The sequence below is a fragment of the Giraffa tippelskirchi genome, chromosome 5, assembly GCF_054371585.1.
Source record: "Giraffa tippelskirchi isolate mGirTip1 chromosome 5, T2T-mGirTip1v1.2.pri, whole genome shotgun sequence".
Taxonomy (NCBI): Eukaryota; Metazoa; Chordata; class Mammalia; order Artiodactyla; family Giraffidae; genus Giraffa; species Giraffa tippelskirchi.
The window spans coordinates 38,254,522-38,276,027 of NC_137279.1; the positions used below are offsets into that span (position 1 = coordinate 38,254,522).

At 47.6% G+C, this 21,506-nt stretch overlaps 1 long non-coding RNA gene across 1 annotated transcript; it reads left to right on the forward strand.

The window, feature by feature from the left end:
• The first annotated feature begins 526 nt into the window (after positions 1 to 526).
• Positions 527 to 19,096, forward strand: LOC145506548 (uncharacterized). Its single transcript, XR_014054025.1, has 6 exons — positions 527 to 780; positions 10,108 to 10,297; positions 14,573 to 14,726; positions 15,432 to 15,739; positions 17,107 to 17,198; positions 18,326 to 19,096. It is a non-coding gene; the product is annotated as an uncharacterized LOC145506548 (long non-coding RNA).
• The last annotated feature ends 2,410 nt before the right edge of the window (positions 19,097 to 21,506 follow it).

The window sequence follows — 21,506 nt, forward strand, 5'->3', positions numbered from 1 at the left end:
TCAGGAAATTGCTTAAACGCGATCTGATTGCCAGCAACGTGCAGGAGAAGTGGGGGGTCCGGGTGTCAGTTTCTTTACGTGCATGGCTCGCCCTCGCGCGCGCCCGCTCTCTCCGGCTCCCTCCCTCCCTCTCTCTTCCAGCAGAGGCTGGGAGTTGCCGCTCGATCCGGCTCCCTCTCTCTCCCTTGTTAGCATTTATTGCCTTCTTTTTGTCCTTTCCAACTTCGAGAGGGCCCGGGTGCGGAGCGCGAGTGGATCGGACGACTGGGTCTGCGCCTCCTTATCCGTTCGTTCCCGGGACAGCCGCGGCTCAGAACGAGAGGGCGGGCGGCCCCCCCCCCCATTTCTTTTAATACCCCATTAAGTCTGATTGACAGTTAAAGTTGTTCTGAGGCTTCGCTACGGTTCCTCTGAGTGGCTGCCGCGGGCTCCCCTCCCCCTGCGCAGTGGCGGGGTGCGCGCCCGGGCGCGCACACGGGTTAGCAGAGACTCCGCTCTCCCGGGGCCGGCTCCCCTAGCTGCAAGCAGGGGCTTGCCGGCGGTGTCCCTGAGGGCTCGCCGCAGTAACTCGCACACGTTGGAACCGACTCCAGCGAACCGGCTCCCTCCTCGAGACTTGCCTTCTGGCCCGGGGCTCGGTCTTCCAGAGCGGGGAAGCCTGCGGGCCAGGTGACCTCCGGGGTGTGCGTGCCGGGCAGACCCGGGGGAGCTTGCGCTCGCCTTGATCCATCAGGTCTCCCAAGGTTTATTTCAGGTCATTTGATCATCCCCTGCCTCCAGGTAGGACCAGGAAGCCACTTCTGACCCTTACTCAGAAGCCTCCTGTCTTCACTTAGAGAGAAAGCGCTTTCTAAGTCTGACCCGAGTCCGTCGTGTTGTAAGGGTGGGGGTGGGGGTAGGGGTGGGGGTGGGTGGGAACGGAGAACAGCTGGGGAGCAAGGTTTTGCTTTGAGGGGTGGGGGTGGGCAGGGTAAGGGAACCTCTGCCCCCGAGGTGTCAATAAAATCCCCATAAGATTAGCTGGGAGCGTATTTATTGCTCATCTGGGCTAGAATTACCTTGACTGACAGCAATTTCCTTAACAAACGCCTGTAAACAAAACTTGCTAAACCTGACCCCCCCCCACAAGCCGCCGCTCCCACCCCCGTCATGATGTGCAGGCGGACTTCTCTGGGTCTCCCTGGGCTGCCGTCCGCGGAGTGGGGTGGGCCCACCTTGTAACCTCTTGCTTTCTCCCAACCAGAATGTCTCCCCTGCTAGAGGGTGGGACCCAGCTATTTAGAGTTGTCTGTTGCAGGAAGTCTGGGAGGTGAGTCACGAAAAAGCAGCGCCAGTGAAAATCACTGATCGGACTTGCCTCCTGCTGCCCCTGATGGTCCCAGGCCTGGAGGAAGAGAAGAGGATGAGCCAGGGAGCTTGCCCTGTAATCTGGGCCAGCGGTTCTCCAGCGAGAGGCTTGTTCAGGCGAAGAGTGCAGGGCCTCACCCTCAGACCTTCTGATTGAGCGGGGCTGGGTGTGCTGGAATCAATAGTTTAATGCTCTGCTGAGGATCCGGGGAGAATGTCACTTTGAGAGAAGCTGATTTGGGGAGGGGGTGGCTGGGGGTTTAACTCCTCCCTGGGCTGCAAAGACCCTGTAGCTCTGGAGAGAACTGCCCGCGTGGATCTTCCTTCCAGGTGAATTTGGGAAGTCATTATGTCGCCCGCTGGAAGAGCAAGAAAGGGTAGGAAGAGTGTGGCTGGATGACAGACTATCCTACACTGAGGGCTTCGATTCTGAAACTGAATCCTCCCACTGACCTTGCAAGGTGGGGTATCATTATCCCGGTCTGCCAGGTAGTGCAGGAGGGAGGTCTCCAGATCCAGACATGATTCCTTTTCCTACCCCATCCCACCCCACCCTATTCTGGCAGGAGGAGAGGACCAGGCTCCCTCCTGCCTCCATTCAACCCTCCAAAAATAGGACCCCAAGGTGGGCCATTGCCTTCCTAGACTCCCAGGCCACGGCTAAAGGCAGAACTTGGTCAACATGACGGCCTCCTCCCACCTAGGAGGTCTGTAAAAATGGAAAAGAAATCCCAGCCCTGGAGAGGCTCTCCCCACCCAGCGGTGGCGGGTGTCTGCGGGGCCTGCCAAGACAACTGGGAAAGTCTGGCGCTGAAACCCCTGCGCGCAGCCTGTTCTCATCTGTTATCCTCGACGCCGCCTAGTGGTGTGGATGCGATACTGCGCCTCCAAGCTGCCCAAGTCTCCAGCCTCCAGTGTTCCTGATACCCTACCAGCTTATCCTTTTCCTTCCAGGCTTTTCTCCCCACCTAAGATGAACACTTCAAGCCTAAAAAGGCTTGCAAGGATCACAGCTCAACTTCCCCACATACTCGCTGCTGTGTGGAGTAGGTTATTTAAACACAGGGATGTGAAGCAACTCTTAAACTCAGCAGTGTGTTTACCAAAATCCACTGATGCTCACCAGCCAGCCAGCCCTGTTCAGATACCAGATCAGCTGGGAGACCTCTAGGTCCCACTTACATTTGCCTTGGGTGTGAGTTTGAGTGGAAAGGGGGTTGAGAACCCAAATTAACCTTCAGTGTATCAGGACCGTTACACGTACTCTGACTTCACCTTCAAGGGTGGGCGTCACAATGCCAATGTATTAATAACACCGGGCTCAGCAATGTAAGTGACTCATTCAACTCAAGGCCACACAGGGGGCTCCCCTTAACCTCTCCCAAATGTCAGGTTTAGAGTGAAATCACAGTATAAAGGAACCTGTTGTGCGTGTGTACTAAGTCGCTTCAGTTGTGTCCAACTCTGTGAGCCTATGGACTGTAGCCTGCCAGACTCCTCTGTCCATGGGATTCTCCAGGCAGGTATACTGGAGTGGGTTGCCATGGCTTCCTCCAGGGCATCTTCCTGACCCAGGGATGGATCCAATGTCTCTTTTGTCTCCTGCAGGTTGAGTCTTTACCACTAGCACCATCTGGGAAGCCCATAAAGGAACATGTCAGGCAGCCCAAAAAGATGAACTGTGGTTGGGAATGGGACACCTTTTTTCTACTTGTTCCACCTTCAGGATATAAGTTTTACTGGCCTTGCATCCTGTGGACTCAGGCCTCTTCCATCATCAGCTTCCCAAAGAGGTTCTGTCTGTCACCTCCTCTATGTCCCCCAATTTCCCAGGGAAGATGGAGGCAAGGAGGGTACTGGGCTGGGGGATGCACAGTCCAGTGGGCTGGTCCAGAGGGTCCCTGTGACCTGGCTTCAGTAGGAACTAAATGAGACACGACCCCTCCCCCTTCTCTCCCACCTCCTCCTACATGTGATTTTGGCTCTTGGTACCCCCTCCTCCCTTACTTGGGAGCAGGGGGTGGGGAATTTAACTCCAGGGTGAAGTTTGAAATTTCACATCCCAGCCTGGAAGAGGGCCCCACAGTTTTCTCTCCACTCCTGGAAACGTGAAAGGAGCCTTTGTAGGCTTGATGGAGGAGGGAGGTAAGCTGCAGCCCAAAGAACTAACTTTTTCCATGACTCAGCTCTCCCGGTGTGGGGCGGGCACAGGAGGTGCAAGGACCCAGCAGGGCAGGCTGGAACCACCTTCCAGCCCAGAGCCAGCAGCTCGCGGGTAGAGGTGGGCCCCCCAGAGAGCCAGCCCTGTTACCTGCAGGGAAACTTGCTGGCCCTGGATGGGCCACCACACTGTACCCGCCCCGTGCTCCCAGGGCTCTGTCCCATTTTTTTCCCCCAGGTTATACGTTTCTTTTTTTTTAAAGCATAGGTGGTTTACAATGTTTCAGGAGTACAGCTAAGTATTCAGTTTATATATATATATATTATAATATATATATATAATATAATAATATATATATTATATATATATTCTTTTTCAGGTGGTGCTAGTGGTAAAGAATCTGCCTGCCAATGCAGGAGATGCAAGAAATGCAGGTTTGATTCCTGCGTTGGGAAGATCCCCTAGAAGGGGAAATAGCAACCCACTGCAGTATTGCCTAGAGAATCACATGGACAGAGAAGCCTGGTGGAGTGAAGTCTATAGGGTCACAAAGAGTTGAACACGACTGAAGCGACCCAGCACACATGCATATTCTTTCTCAGGTTCTTTTCTTTTATAGGTTATTACAAGATGTTAAATATAGTTTCCTGTGCTATACAGTAGGCCCTTATTGTTTATCTGTTTTATATATAGTAGGGTGTGTCTGTTAAGCCCCAGTTCTGAATTTACCCTCACCCCCATTGCATCCACAGTGCCAAGCACATGAATGCTCTTGTGTAGTCCTTTAACCAGGAACTTCCCCTATCACCATCCCAGCTGAGAACTGGAAAAACAAACAGGTTTCAAGCCTTGCCTTCTACTTATCTGAGGCTTACAGGGTTAAGAAAGTCACTTAAGATCATCTAGCCCAGAGCTGGAGGTGGGATTTGAACCCTGGTCAAGTGCTCAGCTCTGTTGGCTTTATCTGTGGATGTCTTCTAGAATGTATAAGATCTACTGGGAGCCTGTCAACATGCAGATTCCTGGGTTCCCAGCCTAGATTCCCAGGCCAGCGACCTAGGGTGGGAGCCCCGGAATGTGTGTGTTGGCCAGTGTTTGGGAACCTCCCAGTGCTGCCTCTCAGTTGTTGTTCAGTCGCTAAGACTCTTTGCAACCCCCGTGGGCCGCACCATGCCAGACCTCTCTGTCCTCCAGTAGCTCCCGGAATTTGCTCAAGTCCACGTCCATTAAATAGGTAATGCTAACTATCTCACCCTCTGCCGCCCTCTTCTCCTTTTGCCTTCAAATATTCCCAGCCTCAGGGTGGCCCCTGGATATTAATAATGCCTTCACGAAGCCTTCCTCACCTCTCCCACCACCTCGCGAGCTCTTCCCTCTTTTGTCCTTAGGATGTGTCATGGCACTGAACCCTCACCCACGGCCTGTTCTGGGCTGGTGGCTCCACAGGAAGCAACCAGAGGCTGGAGCAGCAGGGGTGAGTTGGTGAGTCAGTCAGCCACTGGTTGTGGAGTCTCTCCCTTTTGGCTACCACCTGTAGGGGCCACGGGGTTGTGGGGTAAGGCAGAAGGCGTCAGAGAGGAGCAGCAGGGCGATGATTCTGGCTTTGGGGTCTGGCAGTCTGGTTCAGATCCCAGCTCTGCACTCCCCCCTTCCTGTCTCCAGCTTCTTCATTTGTAAAGGGAGGATAGCAGTGAGGATGGGATTAGCTACTCATAAAACCCCATACCAAGAGCCCAGTAAATGCCAGCTCTTGTTTCTGTGGGGGCGTGGTGCCTGCTTGCTGACGAGCCAGTTGAGCCACAAACAAGATGCAGGGCTTACGTTAGCAGTGTTCCTGGATGGCCCCAGAGTAGGGCTTCTGGACTGACCTCGAGGACTGGCCTCTGCTGGGTATTTCCTCACTTCACCTGGTTACCTTCCACCTCTACACCCTCCAACACACTTGCTCCAGGACCTTTACTCTTTGCCCGAGTAAACCCCTATTCATCTTGTAAGGTTTCCTTTAGCTCATGCAGTATTTTTTCCAGGAAGCTCTATCCAATTGCCCCATTCAGTCCCCAATGCCCCCTTCCCCCAGCCAAGGCTGGCCCAGAGGTTTCTACTCTCGGCCCCTATATTTTCCTACCTCCCAGCACAGTGACACTGCACTGTAGTTTCTGGTTTTCTCTGTATCTCACAGCACACTGGGGGCTTCTCAAGGGTAGGGGCAGGGCCTGGCTTGGTGGGCGTGTGACCTGTGCAGTGGAGCATGGGCCGAGGCTCTGCTGTCCCCACCTTCAAATCGGTCATTTCGTCTTGACCCTGTGTTTCATAATAAAACACAAGGTGCCCTGCTGCCCACCAATAAGGAAATAGAGTTGCTGGGACACAACCTCGGGAGCAAAAGCGGTGAAAGATTTCAGATGTGTGCCTTCATTCGTGCATTTATTCATTCATCCACTTGTTCATTCACTAGATATTTACTGAGCAGTGACTGTGTGCCAGGCTCTGCCTCATGGGGCTGGCATTACCCCACTGCTAGGTGAAGAGTGCCATGAGGAATATAGGCAAGGTGAGGGGACAGAGTGATGAGGGCAGGTGAGAGGCAAAGGAAAGAATGGGTTGGGAACAGATAGATGCAGGAGTTTGCCAGCTGTTCACGGAGTGGCTGGGAAAGCCACTCTGAAGCGGCATCGGGGCAGAGACCCTATAGGAGTGAGGAGTGAACCCCAGGGAAATCTGAGTGAAGAGAATTTCTGTGACAGGAGGATGCCTGCTGGGCTGGAGCAGCCCTGGGGGAGAGGTGGGCAGGGTAGCTCACCCGACGTCTCCATGCTCACTGAGTTCCTAGACCCGCAGCCTGGTGTTGCCTGGGTGCTTGTGAGAAGCGTAGATTCCCAGGCCCCACCCCAGGCCTCCCGAAGAGATTCTGCATTTTACTTACAGTGATCCCCACGTCCTTTTTGTGCTGAGTCAGGGTCCCCTAGCACAAGGGTCACTGCAGGTTCCATTTTCAGTGTGACTGGACAGAGAGAGATGTGACGGGCCCTGTGTTTTAGAGGCAGCGTCTGGAACAGCCTGCGGGGAACCACGAGCGGGTGCAGGGTGACTGGTGAGGAGGTTGTGGGATACTCAGGTGTGAGGCGGCTCCAGGTGCCAGGTAACGGCCAGGCGGCCAGTGACACCTGGGACCTCTGCTGCCGCGGGCGCCCCATGCGGGGACCTTCCGGGAGGGCCCTGCTCCGTGAGGGACATGCCTCTGAGCGAGGCTTCACAGCCTGGAACTTGGTGCATGGATGCGTGGACACACAGACACACACATACAGAGACACACAGACAGAGATACACACAGCCGTTCAGACACAAAGATAAACACAGACACACACACACACACACTAATACACAAACACACAGACACAGAGAAACACAGACACAGAGACACGCAGACACTGATACACAGAGACACACACAGACACACACAAACACACACAGAGGGACACAATCATACACAGACACCAAGATAAACACAGACACACACAGAGACATGCAGACACACCTGCACAGAGACATACACAAACACATACAAACATACAGACACAATCATATGCAGACACAAAGATAAACAAGAGACATATTCAAATAGACACACACAGACACACACACACACACTCAAATGGAGACACACACAGACACATAGCAAAACACACACAGACACACACAGACACATAGCAAAACACACACAGACACAATCATGCACAGACACAAAGATAAACACACACGGACAGACATATACAAGTAGACACAGACACACACAGATGCACACACTCCCGTGGAGACACACACACTCACACACACACATGGCTCTCTTTGACGACTGGAGACTTCGCCCCAAGCAGAACAGCTGGCAGCGTTGACTGAGGAGTCGGATTGAAGAACCTCTGGTCAAGCAGAAACCGGTGTTCCATGAAGTTTAAGACGGGCTGCCTTGGGGGGCACCTCATGGGGACAGACTCTCAGGAGGACAGGGACTGGGTGATTTGGCCTGCTGTCTGCCTGGCCAGAGGAGACCAAGAACAGAAAGCAGGCTTCAGATAGTCAACATTCTCTGTGGGGAGGGGACACACGGTCTCCAGAGGCTGGAGACCTCATAAAATACCTCCTCTTTCTCATGCAGAATGTGTGCCAAGAGGGCCCCTTTTCTCCTTGGCGAGGCCTGGCTAATAGGACGGGATACATTAAAAAAAAAAAAAGCAGGTAGAATGACTTGTTTCACTCCAGGAAAAGCACCCCCACACAGGTGAGTGTGGTCCGTGGACGCCTGTCTCCCGGCTGGTCCAGGGCTGCCGTCTGCACACAGCCGCAGGCCGTCCTTTGCATCACTGTCTCGAATCCCAGGCTGTGGTCCAGGGAGGTGGGCTCTCCGGCTCCATGTGAGTGGATGCTGGGGCAGGCCGTGTTTATTCTGGCTGCCAGGGTTGGGTGGAAATGCAGGCGAGAGCCAAGGCTGGGAATGTGGCAGGAATACAGCTGGGGTGGGGTGGATGGGGTGTAACCCGAGGAGCTTGGGTGGAGGCCCGGGGTGGGGGTGAGGGGGGGCGGGGGGGCGCCCAGCGGTCATCACCTGCCTCCTCCTGCCTTCTGGTTGGTCAAAAAATTCTAAACCAAGGTGTGGGTATTGGTGTGAGGATGGTTCTGGACTTGGCAAGGCTGTGTTCCAATCCAGGCTGTGCCACTTATTAGCTGTGCAAGTTTGGGCAGATTATTTCCCTTTCTGAGCCTCGGTTTTGTCATCCTTGAAATGGGAATTTTGCCACCCACTGGATGATGTCTTTGTTTTTTAAATTTTTTATTTTGTATTGGCGTATAGCCAATTAACAGACAATGTTGTGATAGTTTCAGGTGAACAGGGAAGGGATTCAGCCATGTATATACATATACATGTTACCCATTCTCCCCCAAAGTCCCCTCCCATCCAGGCTGCCACATAACATTGAGCCGAGTTCTTTGTGCTCTACAGTAGGACCTTTTTGGTTATCCATTTTAAATACAGCAGTGTGGACATGTCCATCCCAAATTCCCTATCCCTTTCCCCCAGCCTTCTTCCTCCCCAGCAACTGTAAGTTCATTCTCTAAGTCTGTGAGTGAGATGATGTCTTTAAGTGGGCCGATGTCTGGCAAGAAGAGGACGCCCAGTAGGTGTTCTTCTTCCTTCTGGTTTCATGTCCCCAAAGAACACACTATCTAGGGTGAGTGGGGGCAGGTGAGGAGCCTGAGTGACAGGGTTATCCATTTTAACCCTGTCTGGGGCAGGAGGGGGGGAGGTAAAAAAGGTGACGGTAACTGAGTGGCCTATGCGTAAAAATTCTTCCCCGAAAAAAAGAAAAACAAAAACAAAAACAACAACAAAAAAATTCTTCCCCGGAACCAGAGCGGGGGCCATAGGAATGCTGACTCCTTACCCTGGGCCAGAAGTTGTTGAACCTTTTTTGTAAAGGGCTTTGCAGAACATAAAGCGTGTTTATAGTATCAAATCTGCTGTGGTAGCAATAGATATGTAGATATAAACAATATGTAAATAGACGATGTGTAGATAGTATGTAAATAGCTTTTACTATACATACTATTATATGTATCATGTATAGTATATGTATAATGCGTATTATACATATAATAGTATATGTGTGTATAATAATGCAATAGTAAATATGTTATACGTATTATAGCTCCTTACATGTAAATAGACAACATGTAAGGAGCTATAATACACCCTCTCTAGTGAGCATGGCTGTGTTCCAATAAAACTTTATTTTTTTATCTTTTAAAAAATGTTTATTTTTGGTTGCGCTGGGTCTTTCTCTAGTTGCGGCAAGCAGGGGCTACCCTTCGTTGCGGTGCTTGGGCTTCTCATTGCGGCGGCTTCTCTTGTTGTGGAGCACAGGCTCTAGGCATGCAGACTTCAGTAGTTGCAACACTCGGGCTTGGTAGTTGCAGCTCATGGGCTTGACTTGCGGCATGTGGAATCTTCCCAAACCAGGGATCGAATCCATATCCCCTGCAGATTCTTAACCACTGGACCACCAGGGAAGTCCAAAACTTTATTTATGGACACCGAAATTTGAGTTTCACATACCTTCACAAAGTATTCTTGTTTTGATTATTTTCCAACCATTTAATAATGTAAGACTCTTCTTAGACTTGCAGGCAGCACACAGAAAGGAAGTGGCCAGACCTTGTCTGTAAACTGTAGTTGACTATTTCCACCACCATCAAGCAAACATCAGTCTCTCAGGACCTCAGAAATAAATGAGACGTGAGCCTCGGCAAAGCAGAATCTGTGTTTTTGACCTCTTTCTGGAAGTGTATTCACAGGGACTGACCCAAGTTAATATCCACTGTCAAGAAGTAGAGGGCCATTGGAGAAACCAAGTTCACTGAATTTTTTTTATTAGGAAGAAAGCTAAGTTCAATATTTATAAGAAGTAATTAACATTTCTTTAAATAAGTGAAAGCAAAGTCAATTCAGTAAATAATAGTAAACACAAAGTATAAAATAATTCAACGTATTAGATCAAGGTATTACTGAAAAATCGTTTTTAAATTAAAAATTTTTTTCCTTCCAGATTGAGTTGGTGTCATGTATTCTTGGTTATCAAAATACTCATAGCTTTGGGACTTTGAAATGGTGGATATTCATGATGTTTGAAACAGCATGATCATAACTGTACGATCTTCATCACGTAAAAATGGGTGCTTAGTTGTGAAAAATACACAAATGAGACCTAGAAGGACACATCAGATGGTAAACTGCTTGTGAGTATAAATGACTTTGTTTTTTGCTTCTTTCTTGTATTTTTTGGTTTCCTATTATGCACATGTTAACTTTTAAGAAATAAATGTTATTTTAAAAACCTTAAAAAAAACCCCACTAAGACATGAGAGTCTAATGATAGATGGAAATCATCATAACTCACGGACGTTTACTGAGTGCCTGCCACACCCCGGTGCTATTTCTGGCTCATTCAGTCCCATCAAGTAGGGCACTGAGACCCCAAGTGTTAAGTCGCCTGAGACCACAGGATGATAAACATTCCAGCAGAAAGCAAAACCTGCAAGGTCTAAGTTAGGATCCTGGTGACTACCCTTCTTTCTCTCTCAGCAACGAACCTCCTTTGAGGTTTATTACATCTCTGCCATTTATCCTGAGGACATCCAAAGATGACAAAAAAAGCTCCGATCCTGTTTTCAGGTGGGGAGAGAGAGGAGAGGGCCCCTGGCTTTGCACATGTGTCCAGACACGCAGGACCTCTGGTTCCTTTGCCATGTCTGGTCTGCTGTCTCCCAGGAGGCAGATTCACACAGAGAGGATGCTGACAGCCCTGGCTCTGTGGTTGAAAAGCCCTGCTTGGGCAATTATTTCAGTGACCTATTGCATGCTGCCCTGATTAGTTTATAAAAACAAGTAGAAAACAAACAAATGGAAGTATATATATTTACAATCTGAAGATTGAGTGTGCATGTGTGTGTGCTAAGTTGCTTCAGTCGTGTCTGACTCTTTGTGACCCTATGGACTGTAGCCCACCAGGCTCCTCTGTCCATGGGATTCTCCAGGCAAGAATACTGGAGTGGGTTGCCAGGCCCTCCTCTGCGGGGTCTTCCCAACCCAGGGATTGAATCCACATTTCTTATGTCCCCTGCATTGGCAGGCAGGTTCTTTACCACTACTGCCATCTGGAAGCCCAATCTGAAGATTCAGTTCAGTTTAGTCACTCAGTTGAGTCTGACTCTTTGTGACACCCGTCTATCACCAACTCGCGGAACTTACTCAAACTCATGTCCATTGAGTCAGTGATGCCATCCAACCATCTCATCCTCTGTCATCTCCTTCTCCTCCCACCTTCAATCTTTCCCAGCATCAGGGTCTTTTCCAATGAGTCAGTTCTTCACATCAGGTGGCCACAGTATTGGGGTTTCAGCTTCAACATCAGTCCTTCCAATGAACACCCAGGACTGATTTCCTTTAAGATGGACTGGGGTGATCTGCTCGCAGTCCAAGGACTCTCAAGAGTCTTCTCCAATACCACAGTTCAAAAGCATCAATTCTTTAGCACCCAGCTTTCTTTGTAGTCCAGCTCTCACATCCATACATGACTACTGGAAAAACCATAACTTTGCCTAGATGGACCTTTGTTGGCAAAGTAATGTCTCTGCTTTTTAATATGCTGTCTAGGTTTGCCATAGCTTTTCTTCGAAGGAGCAAGCGTCTTTTAATTTCATGGCTGCAGTCACCATCTACAGTGATTTTAGAGCTCAAGAAAATAAAGTCTCTCACTGTTTCCATTGTTCCCAGTCTATTTTCCATGAAGTGAAGGGACTGGATGCCACGATCTTAGTTTTCTGAATGCTGAGTTTTAAGCCAAACTTTTCACTCTCCTCTTTCACTTTCATCAAGAGGCTCTTTAGTTCTTCTTCACTTTCTGCCATAAGGGTGGTGTCATCTCCGTATCTGAGGTTATTGATATTTCTCCCGGCAATCTTGATTCCAGCTTGTGCTTCATCCAGCCCAGCATTTTGCATGATGAACTCTGAATATAAGTTAAATAAGCAGAGTGACAATATACTCCCTTGATGTACTCCTTTCCCTATTTGGAACCAGTATGTTGTTCCATGTCCAGTTCTAACTGTTGCTTCTTGACCTGCAATTAGATTTCTCAGGAGGCAGGTCAGGTGGTCTGGTATTCCCATCTCTTGAAGAATTTTCCACAGTTTGTTGTGATCCACACAGTCAAAGGCTTTGATGTAGTTAATAAAGCAGAAGTAGATGTTTTTCTGGAACTCTCTCACTTTTTTGATGATCCAATGGATGTTGGCAATTTGATCTCTGGTTCCTCTGCCTTTTCTAAATCCAGCTTGAACATCTGGAAGTTCACGGTTCATGTACTATCGAAGCCTGGCTTGGAGGATTTTGAGCATTACTTTGCTAGCATGTTAGATGAGTGCAATTATGTGGTAGTTTGGGCATTCTTTGGCATTACTTTTCTTTGGGATTGGAATGAAAACTGACCTTTTCCAGTCCTGTGGCCACTGCTCTGTTTTCCAAATTTGCTGGTATATTGAATGCAGCACTTTCACAGCATCATCTTTTAAGATTTGAAATAGCTCAACTGGAATTCCATCACCTCAACTAGCTTTTGTTGTAGTGATTCTTCCTAAGGCCCACTTGACTTCACATTCCAGGATGTCTGGCTCTAGGTGAGTGATCACATCATTGTGGTTATCTGGGTCATGAAGGTCTTTTTTTGTATAGTTCTTCTGTGTATTCTTGCCACCTTTACTTAATATTTTCTGCTTCTGTTAGGTCTGTACCATTTCTGTCCTTTATTGTGCCATCTTTGCATGAAAATTTCCCTCGGTATCTCTAATTTTCTTGAAGAAATCTCTAGTCTTTCCCATTCTATTGTTTTCCTCTATTTCTTTGCATTGATCACTGAAGAAGGCTTTCTTATCTCTCCTTGCTATTATTTGGAACTCTGTACTTACATGGGTATATCTTTCCTTTCCTCCTTTACCTTTGCTTCTCTTCTTTTCTCAGCTATTTGTAAGGCCTCCTCAGACAACCATTTTGGCTTTTTGCATTTCTTTTTCTTGGGGATGGTCTTGATCACTGCCTTCTTTACAATGTCATGAACCTCCGTCCATAGTTCTTCAGGCACTCTGTCTATCAGATCTAATCCCTTGAATCTATTTGTCACTTCCACTGGATAATCATAAGGGATTTGATTTAGGTCATACCTGAATGGTCTAGTGGTTTTCCCTACTTTCTTCACTTCAAGTCTGAAATTGGCAACAAGGAGTTCATGATCTGAGCCACAGTCAGCTCCCCATCTTGTTTTTGCTGACTGTATAGAGCTTCCCCATCTTTGGCTGCAAAGAAAATAATCAATCTTATTTCAGTATTGACCATCTGGTGATGTCCATGTGTAGAGTCTTCTCTTGTGTTGTTGGAAGAGGGTGTTTGCTATGACCAGTGCGGTCTCTTGGCAAAACTCTGTTTGCCTTTGCCCTGCTTCATTCTGTACTCCAAGGCCAAATTTGCCTGTTACTCCAGGTGTTTCTTGACTTCCTACTTTTGCATTCCAGTCCCCTATAATGAAAAGGACATCTTTTTCGGGTGTTAGTTCTAGAAGGTCTTGTAGGTCTTCATAGAACCGTTCAACTTCAGCTTCTTCAGCATTACTGGTTGGGGCATAGACTTGGATTACTGTGATATTGAATGGTTTGCCTTGGAAACGAAGAGAGATCTTTCTGTCGTTTTTGAGACTGCACCAAAGTACCGCATTTCAGACTCTTTTGTTGACTATGATGGCTACTCCATTTCTTCTAAGGGATTCTTGCCCACAGTAGTAGATATAATGGTCATCTGAGTTAAATTCATTCATTCCAGTCCATTTTAGTTCACTGATTCCTAAAATGTCAATGTTCACTCTTGCCATATCCTGTTTGACCACTTCCAATTTACCTTTATTCATGGACCTAACATTCCAGATTCCTATGCAATACTGTCTTTACAGCATTGGACTTGACTTCCATCACCTGTCACATCCACAACTGGGTATTGTTTTTGCTTTGACTCCATCTCTTCATTCTTTCTGGAGTTATTTTTCCACTGTTCTCCAATAGCATATTGGGCACCTATTGACCTGGGGAGTTCATTTTTCAGTGTCCTATCTTTTTGCCTCTTCATACTGTTCATGGGGTTCTCAAGGTAGGAATACTGAAGTGGTTTGCCATTCCCTTCTCCAGTGGACCACATTTTGTCAGAACACTCCACCATGACCTGTTCGTCTTGAGTGGCCCTACATGGCATGATTCATGGTTTCATTGAGTTAGACAAGTCTGTGGTCCATGTAATCAGTTTGATTAGTTTTCTGTGATTGTGGTTTTCATTCTGTCTGCCCTCTGATGGGTAAAGATAAGAGGCTTATGGAAGCTTCCTGATGGGAGAGACTAACTGAGGGGGAAGCTGGGTCTTGTTCTGATAGGTGGGGCCATGCTCAGTAAATCTTTAATCCAGTTTTCTGTTGATAGGCGGGGCTGTGTTCCCTCCCTGTTTTTTGACTTGCGGCCAAACTATGGTGGAGGTAATGAAGATAATGATCACCTCCTTCCCCTGACCCTGAACCAGGCCATTGCTGACTCCTGCCTCTGCCGGAGACTCCTGGACACTCAAGGGCAAGTCTGGGTCAGTCTCTTGTGGGGTCACTTGTCCTTCTCCTGGGTCCTGGTGTGTACAAGGTTTGTTTGTGCCCTTCACGAGTCTGTTTCCCCAGTCCTGTACAAGCTCTGGTGTCTCTATGGAAGAGTTAATGGAGACCTCCTCCAAGAGGGCTTATGCCACACCCAAGTATGCTGCACCCAGAGCCCCTGCCCCTGCAGTAGGCCACTGCTGGCCTGTACCTCTGCAGAAGACACTCAAACACTCAAGAGCAGGTCTAGCTCAGTCTCTTGGAGTCTCCTGGTGTGCACAAGGTTTTGTTTGAGCCCTCTGAGCATCTCTGGAGGGTATGGGGTTTGATTCTAAACAAGATTTTGTCCCTCCTACCGTCTTGCTGTGGGGCTTCCCAGGTGGCGCTAGTGGTAAAGAACCTGGCTGCCAATGGAAGAGAACTAAGAGATGCTGGTTCGATCCCTGGGTTGGGAAGATCCCCTGGAGAAGGAAGTGGCAACCCACTCCAGTATTCTTGCCTGGTAAATCCCATGGACAGAGAAGCCTAATCGGCTACAGTCCATGGGGTCACAAAGAGTCGGACATGACTAAAGTGACTTAGCACAACACCATCTTGCTAGGGCTTCTCCTTTGCTCTTAGACGTGGGGTACCTTTTTTTGGTGGGATCCAACATTCTCCTGTCAACGGTTGTTCAGCAGCAAGTTGTTGTAATTTTGGAGTTCTTGCAGGAGAAGATGAGCGCACGCCCTTCTACTCTGCCATCTTAAATGTCCTTTACTCCGGAGTCAATTTCTATTCATGGAGCTGTGGGGAGCGGTCCGTTCGAGAAGTACCCCTGCCACTGAGGGCCAGGAGGCAGTGCAAGGGGCAACGTGGTGCGACAGGAACCCTGACTCAGCCCAGAGGTAGGGTGGCGATGGCTTCTCCTCAGCCACTGCACTCCAAAAGCTCTGGTCAGGAGGAGCACCTGAAGAGGGCCAGCCGCCTGGTGCAGCGACCTTGGACCTGTGGATTATGTCTCTCAAATGTAAGAAACTTATAATATGTACTATCATTTTAACTTTTTCTGAACACTTAATAGGCACCGGGTCTCCTGCCTCATGAAGACTCCTTGGTGTAGCTGTCACAGTCACCTGCGGTGGTGGTGGTAGGGGGTCATCATTGCATCCCCATTTAACAGATGAGAAAACTGAGGCCCAGAGGAATAATTTGTCAATATCATATGGTTTTAATTGTTGGTGGGACATAGACTAAATAATATAATCTTCTGGATGTTGAGAATCTGTGGCCTCAGTCAGATACTTGTTCAGCATGTGCTGAATGGTCAGTTAGAAGGAAAAGATAAAAAATAAAGCCCCCAAAGCAGGATTTCCCCAGCGGTCCAGTGGTTAAAACTGTGTTTCCAAGGCAGGAGTCGAGAGTGTGATCACTGGTCAGGGAACTACAATCCTGCATACCTTGGGTTTGGCCAAAAAAATTTAAAAATCCTCCAAAGCATGTGCACAATATTGACTCTGTGTGTGTGTGTGTGTGTGTGTGTGTGTGTGTGTGTGTGTGTATGTGTGTGTGTGCACATGTGCACACTAAGTCACTTCAGCCATGTCCAACTCTTTGTGACCCCGTGGACTGTAGCCCACCAGGCTCCTCTGTCTGTGGGATTCTCCAGGCAAGAATACTGGAGTGGGTTGCCATGCCCTCCTCCAGGGGATCTTCCCAACCCAGGGATCAAACCCACATCTCTTATGTCTCCTGCATTGGCAGGCTGATTCTTTACCATTAGTGCAACCTCAGAAGCCCAATATTGACAATATACTACAGCATGAAAAATTTGGCCTGGGGAGTTCCCTGGTGGTTCAGCAGTTAAGACTCTGCCTGTGCATGCAGGGGACATGGGTTCGATCCCTGGTCAGGAAAGATCCCACATGCTGCGAAGCAACCCAGCCCGTGTCCCACAACTACTGAGCCTGAGTGCTGCAACAAGAGAAGCTACTGCATGGGAAGCCTGTGCACCACAACTATAGAGTAGCTCCTGCTCAACACAGTGAGAGAAACCTCGCACAGCAGTGAAGACCCAGGGCAGCCTAATAAATAAATAAATAAATAAAATTATTTAAAAAAATTTAGCCTAAAGAGTAGGGTGTGATCGGGAATTTTATACTTTTGTGCTTTTTTTTGCTTGATGGGAACAGAAGTCTGTTTTCTCACAGTTATATTAAAAAAAAAAGTGTTAGGATACAAATTTGTGTTGCCAGGATGATTCCACTTTTGGAAAGAAAAAGCCTGAAGTCCATGTTCGTATTTATTTAGTTACCATTCAGTCGGGATTTACTGTGTGTCAGGCAGAATATTAAATGCTTTGTATTCATTTAATTTAATCTCATTTAATCAAAACAGTTCCCTTGAGGTAGGATCTGTATTCCCCATGTCCATCTGTGGAATTGAACATCAAACAGCTTGGCCAAGGTCAGGGGACCCATGAGTGGCAGGTATGGAATTCAAATTTAGCTCAGTTTTACTTCAAAGCCATTCTCTCTGCTTATTTCTCTTTCTGCTCTGGACGTTTGTCTTTCTCTACACACACAGACACACACAGACACATACACATGCAGGTATGCATACACAGAAAGACAGAAAGGGAACACAGAAGGTTCACAGTGACTATCTCTGGTTCATAGCAGCACATGTCATTTTATCTTCTTTTATGTCTTTTTACCTATTCTCAGTGTTCTAGAATGAGTTTATATTAAGAAAACTCTAGCCAGTGATCTTTTTTGGTACAAATACATGTGTTTTCGAGTCAGCAGGATATTCAAGTTCTGGTGTCAGGCTTCAGAGCCTCTGGCTGTGGGCCTCTTTAAAAAAATCTGCTAAAAAATAAGACAGGGGAGCCAGTACCTTTGCTTCTTGGAGCTCTCTAATCCGTCCTATAATACCGTGCTTTGTAGGAAAGTTCTGCGCATAAATCCCATAAAATCCCATAATGTGGAGCTGACACTGAGCCTACCCAGAACAAAATCTGCTAATGATCACAGCTTGCCAGGAGCCTGCAGAAGGATCAGACCTGTCACAGCCCCCATGCCTGCCTCCCACCTAAGCCCTTTCTAATAAGGACTCTTTTCATGAGTTTGTAAAAAACACTTTGTTTGGATCACGTTGGGCCTCTATTTCATCTTACTTGAATGGTGAATGGCTGCAGGGCTGGAAGGGGCTGAGGCTGGTCCTGGAGTTTTGGGACCCAGAGAAAACCACAGGTCTGTAAATCCAGCCATGGTGACCTACCTTCCCGCTCCAGCCCTCCACCTCCCTGAGAGACTGGACCTTTGCTACAGCCTCTCTGGGTGATGATGGTGGCAAGAGTGGGCTGGAGTGGAGTCAACATTGGCTGCCCCCTGGTAGTGGTACTGGAGAAAGGGTTCTCCCCTACAAAACCTGACACAACTTTGGGCCAGATAGATAAGTGCTCTGTGCCTCCACTTCCTCAGATTGAAGGGAGGGTTGTATAGATTACCTTTCTGGGCTGTTGTAAAACCACTGAGGCTCCCTAACACTTGATTGGTGACCTTCTTTCCCTCTCTTGTCTCTCCACCCCTCCCACCCCTGCTGGACCGTAAAGAAGGCTGAGCGCCAAAGAATTGATGCTTTTGAGCTGTAGTGTTGGAGAAGACTCTTGAGAGTCCCTTGGACTGCAAGGAGTTCAAACCAGTCAATCCTAAAGGAACTCTACCCTGAGTATTCATTGGAAGGACTTATGTTGAAGCTGAAGCTCCAATACTTTGGCCACCTGATGCGAAGAGCTGACTCGTTGGAAAAGCCCTTGATGCTGGGAAAGATTGAAGGCAGGAGGAGAAGGGGATGATAGAGGATGAGATGGTTGGATAGCATCATTGACTCAAGGGACATGAGACTGAGGAAACTCCGGGAGATAGTGAAGGACAGGAAAGCCTGGCATGCTGCAATCCATGGGTTTGCAAAGTGTTGGACATGACTTAGTGACTGAACAACAACAGCAATGGTTGCTTTGCAGTGTTGTGTTAGTTTCTGCTATATAGCAAAGTGAATCAGCTCTATGGTTACGTTTATCCCCTCTTTTTTGGATTTTCTTCCCATTTAGGTCACTAAAGAGCACTGAGGAGAGTTCCCTGTGCTATACAGTAGGTTCTCATTAGTTATCTGTCTTATACATAGTATAAATAATGTACACATGTCAATCCCAATCTCCCAGTTCACCCCCCCCGCCCCCTTGGTATCCTTAACGTTTGTTCTTTACATCTGTGTCTCCATTTCCACTTTGCAAATAAGATCATCTTCACCATTTTTCTACATTCCACATATTAAAAGCTTTTAAACTGTAGGTCTGAAAAGACTTACAGGAAAGTTGCAAAAATGGAACCAAGAATCCCTGTGCAGTCTTTACTTGGTGTTAACATTGGCAAAGAGTCGGACACAACTGAGTGGCTGAACTGAACTGAACATTTTATATTTGCATTATCTGTAAGTCCATCTGTCCGTCCATCCATCCATCTATCTATCTGTCTATTCTCTATACTTGTTTTGGGAGAATACACTGTGAACCTGCCTAAGAGTCTCAAATATTTTAGCGTATATGTCTTAAAAACAAAAAGTTGCTATTACATAACTACAGTCCTTTTAAATCAAAATCAGGAAGTGGACATGGATACAATACGATTATGTAATCTACAGGCCTTATTCAGATTTTGCCAGTTGTGTCACTAACATCCTTTATAACAAAAGAAAAACAATCTTTCTGGTCTGGGATCCAGTCCAGGGGCACACATGGTACTTCCTTGCCATGCCTCTTTGGACTCCTTCAGTTTCTGGTCTTCTGCTTCTCTTTGTCTGTCACGACCTTGACATTTTTGAAAAGTACAGGTTCTTCTGGACTGACTTGCATCTTCCCTAAATGCATACATTGAAGCCCTAATAACCAGGAACTCAGGATGTGAGCTGCGTTTGGAGGCAGAGCCTTTCACGAAGTGATTACGTTGCAATGAGGCTGTGAGGCGGGCTCTGATCCAGTCTGGCTGGTGTCCAGAAGAGGAAATCTGGACAGAAAAGGGGACCCCAGGGATGCATGTGCATGGGGGAAAGACCACGTGAGGACCCAGGGAGTAGGCGGTCATCTGCAAGCCAGGGAGGGAGGTTTTGGGGGAAACCACACCTTGATCTAGGACTTCTAGACCCCAGAATTTTGAGAAAATACATTTCTGTTGTTTAAACTGCCCAGTCTGTGGTGTTCTATTATGGCGGCCAGAGCAAAGTAACACACGGGTCAGTTATTTTGTAAACATCCCTCCACTTGGTCATGACTCATTCTTAGTCATTTCTTCTTGTCATCAGGGATATCCCTAGATGGTTTTCACTCATTTTGATTCATTATGCCATATTCAGGCAAATAAGGTAGAAATTGGGCTTCTCTGCTGGCTCAGCGGTAAAGATTCTGCCTGCAAAACAGGAGCTGCAGGTTCAATCCCAGATCAGGAAGATCCCCTGGAGGAGGGCATGGCAACCTACTCCAGTATTCTTGCCTGGAGAATCCCATGGACAGAAGAGCCTGGTGGGCTACAGTCCAAGGAGTTGGAAAGAGTCAGACACGACTGAAGCGACTCAGCATGCACACACGTGCAAAGTAGAAACTATGCCTGTATGTGCCATCTTCTTAAAGAGGTATTTTTTGTGTGTGTAGAAATTGCTGAAATACATGTTTCATATTTTTTGTATTAATAACTTTTCTTTCCTTTGTACACGAAGAAGTCCTACTTACTGGAGGTAAGTTACCCGATGCAAGTACCAGCATTCACATAGAAGTGGCATGCATGCATGCATTGGAGAAGGAAATGGCAACCCACTCCAGTATTCTTGCCTGGAGAATCCCAGGGACAGAGGAGCCTGGTGGGCTGCTATCTGTGGGGTTGCACAGAGTCAGGCATGACTGACTTGACTTAGCAGCAGCAGTAGCAGCAGCAGGCAAATAGTACAAGGATGATTGGCCTCGTCTGATGGTACCAGCCTGATACCCCCTACTCATTCCGGTGACATATATACTTCATATAGCAAGGGGACTTTATATTTTAGCTATAAGCAAAGCCTTAAAAATACTGCTATTTCATTATATTTGGAGTGCTATTAATAAATTATTTATACCTGGAAACAGAAGCTCTTCCTATATGCCAGGTAGTGCTGGGGGCTTTACTTCCACAGTCCTTAGAACAACCCACTGAGGTATGGGTTGTATTGTACCCACTTTACAGATAAGGGAAATTGAGCATGGAAGAGTTACAGCCACATAGCTAAGAGGTGGAGGAGCCAGGCAATTTGGCCCCAGAGGCTGTGGGTCAGAAAAAATGAGTCCAGGAAATGTAAAACTAATTCAGCTACATGAAGCACAACCAAGAAAGTGAATTCACAACCACCAGAGTCCTGTAGGTCAAGAGCAGAAGCCATGGAGTCTGCCTCTGTTTGTAGGGAACTCGTATTTAGGTGTGTGTAGCTCAAGGCTCAGTTGACCCAACATCACTTCCAGTGAAGTTCTTATGGCAGTTTCTGCCCTCCCACCCACCAACTGACCCTTCTCCCCTTTTTAAACCTATAAGAACAATAATAGCTGTTATTTATTAAGTATATATTATATACTGTTTTTTTTCCCCTAGTAGATTTATCAATAGAACTCATTTGTCAAAGAGAAAACCACAGGCCTCAAGTTCCATCACTTGTGCTAAAGCCTGTGATGCTAAACCTAGACTTAAAATCTGACTTAGTTGAAGTTCTGACCTTCC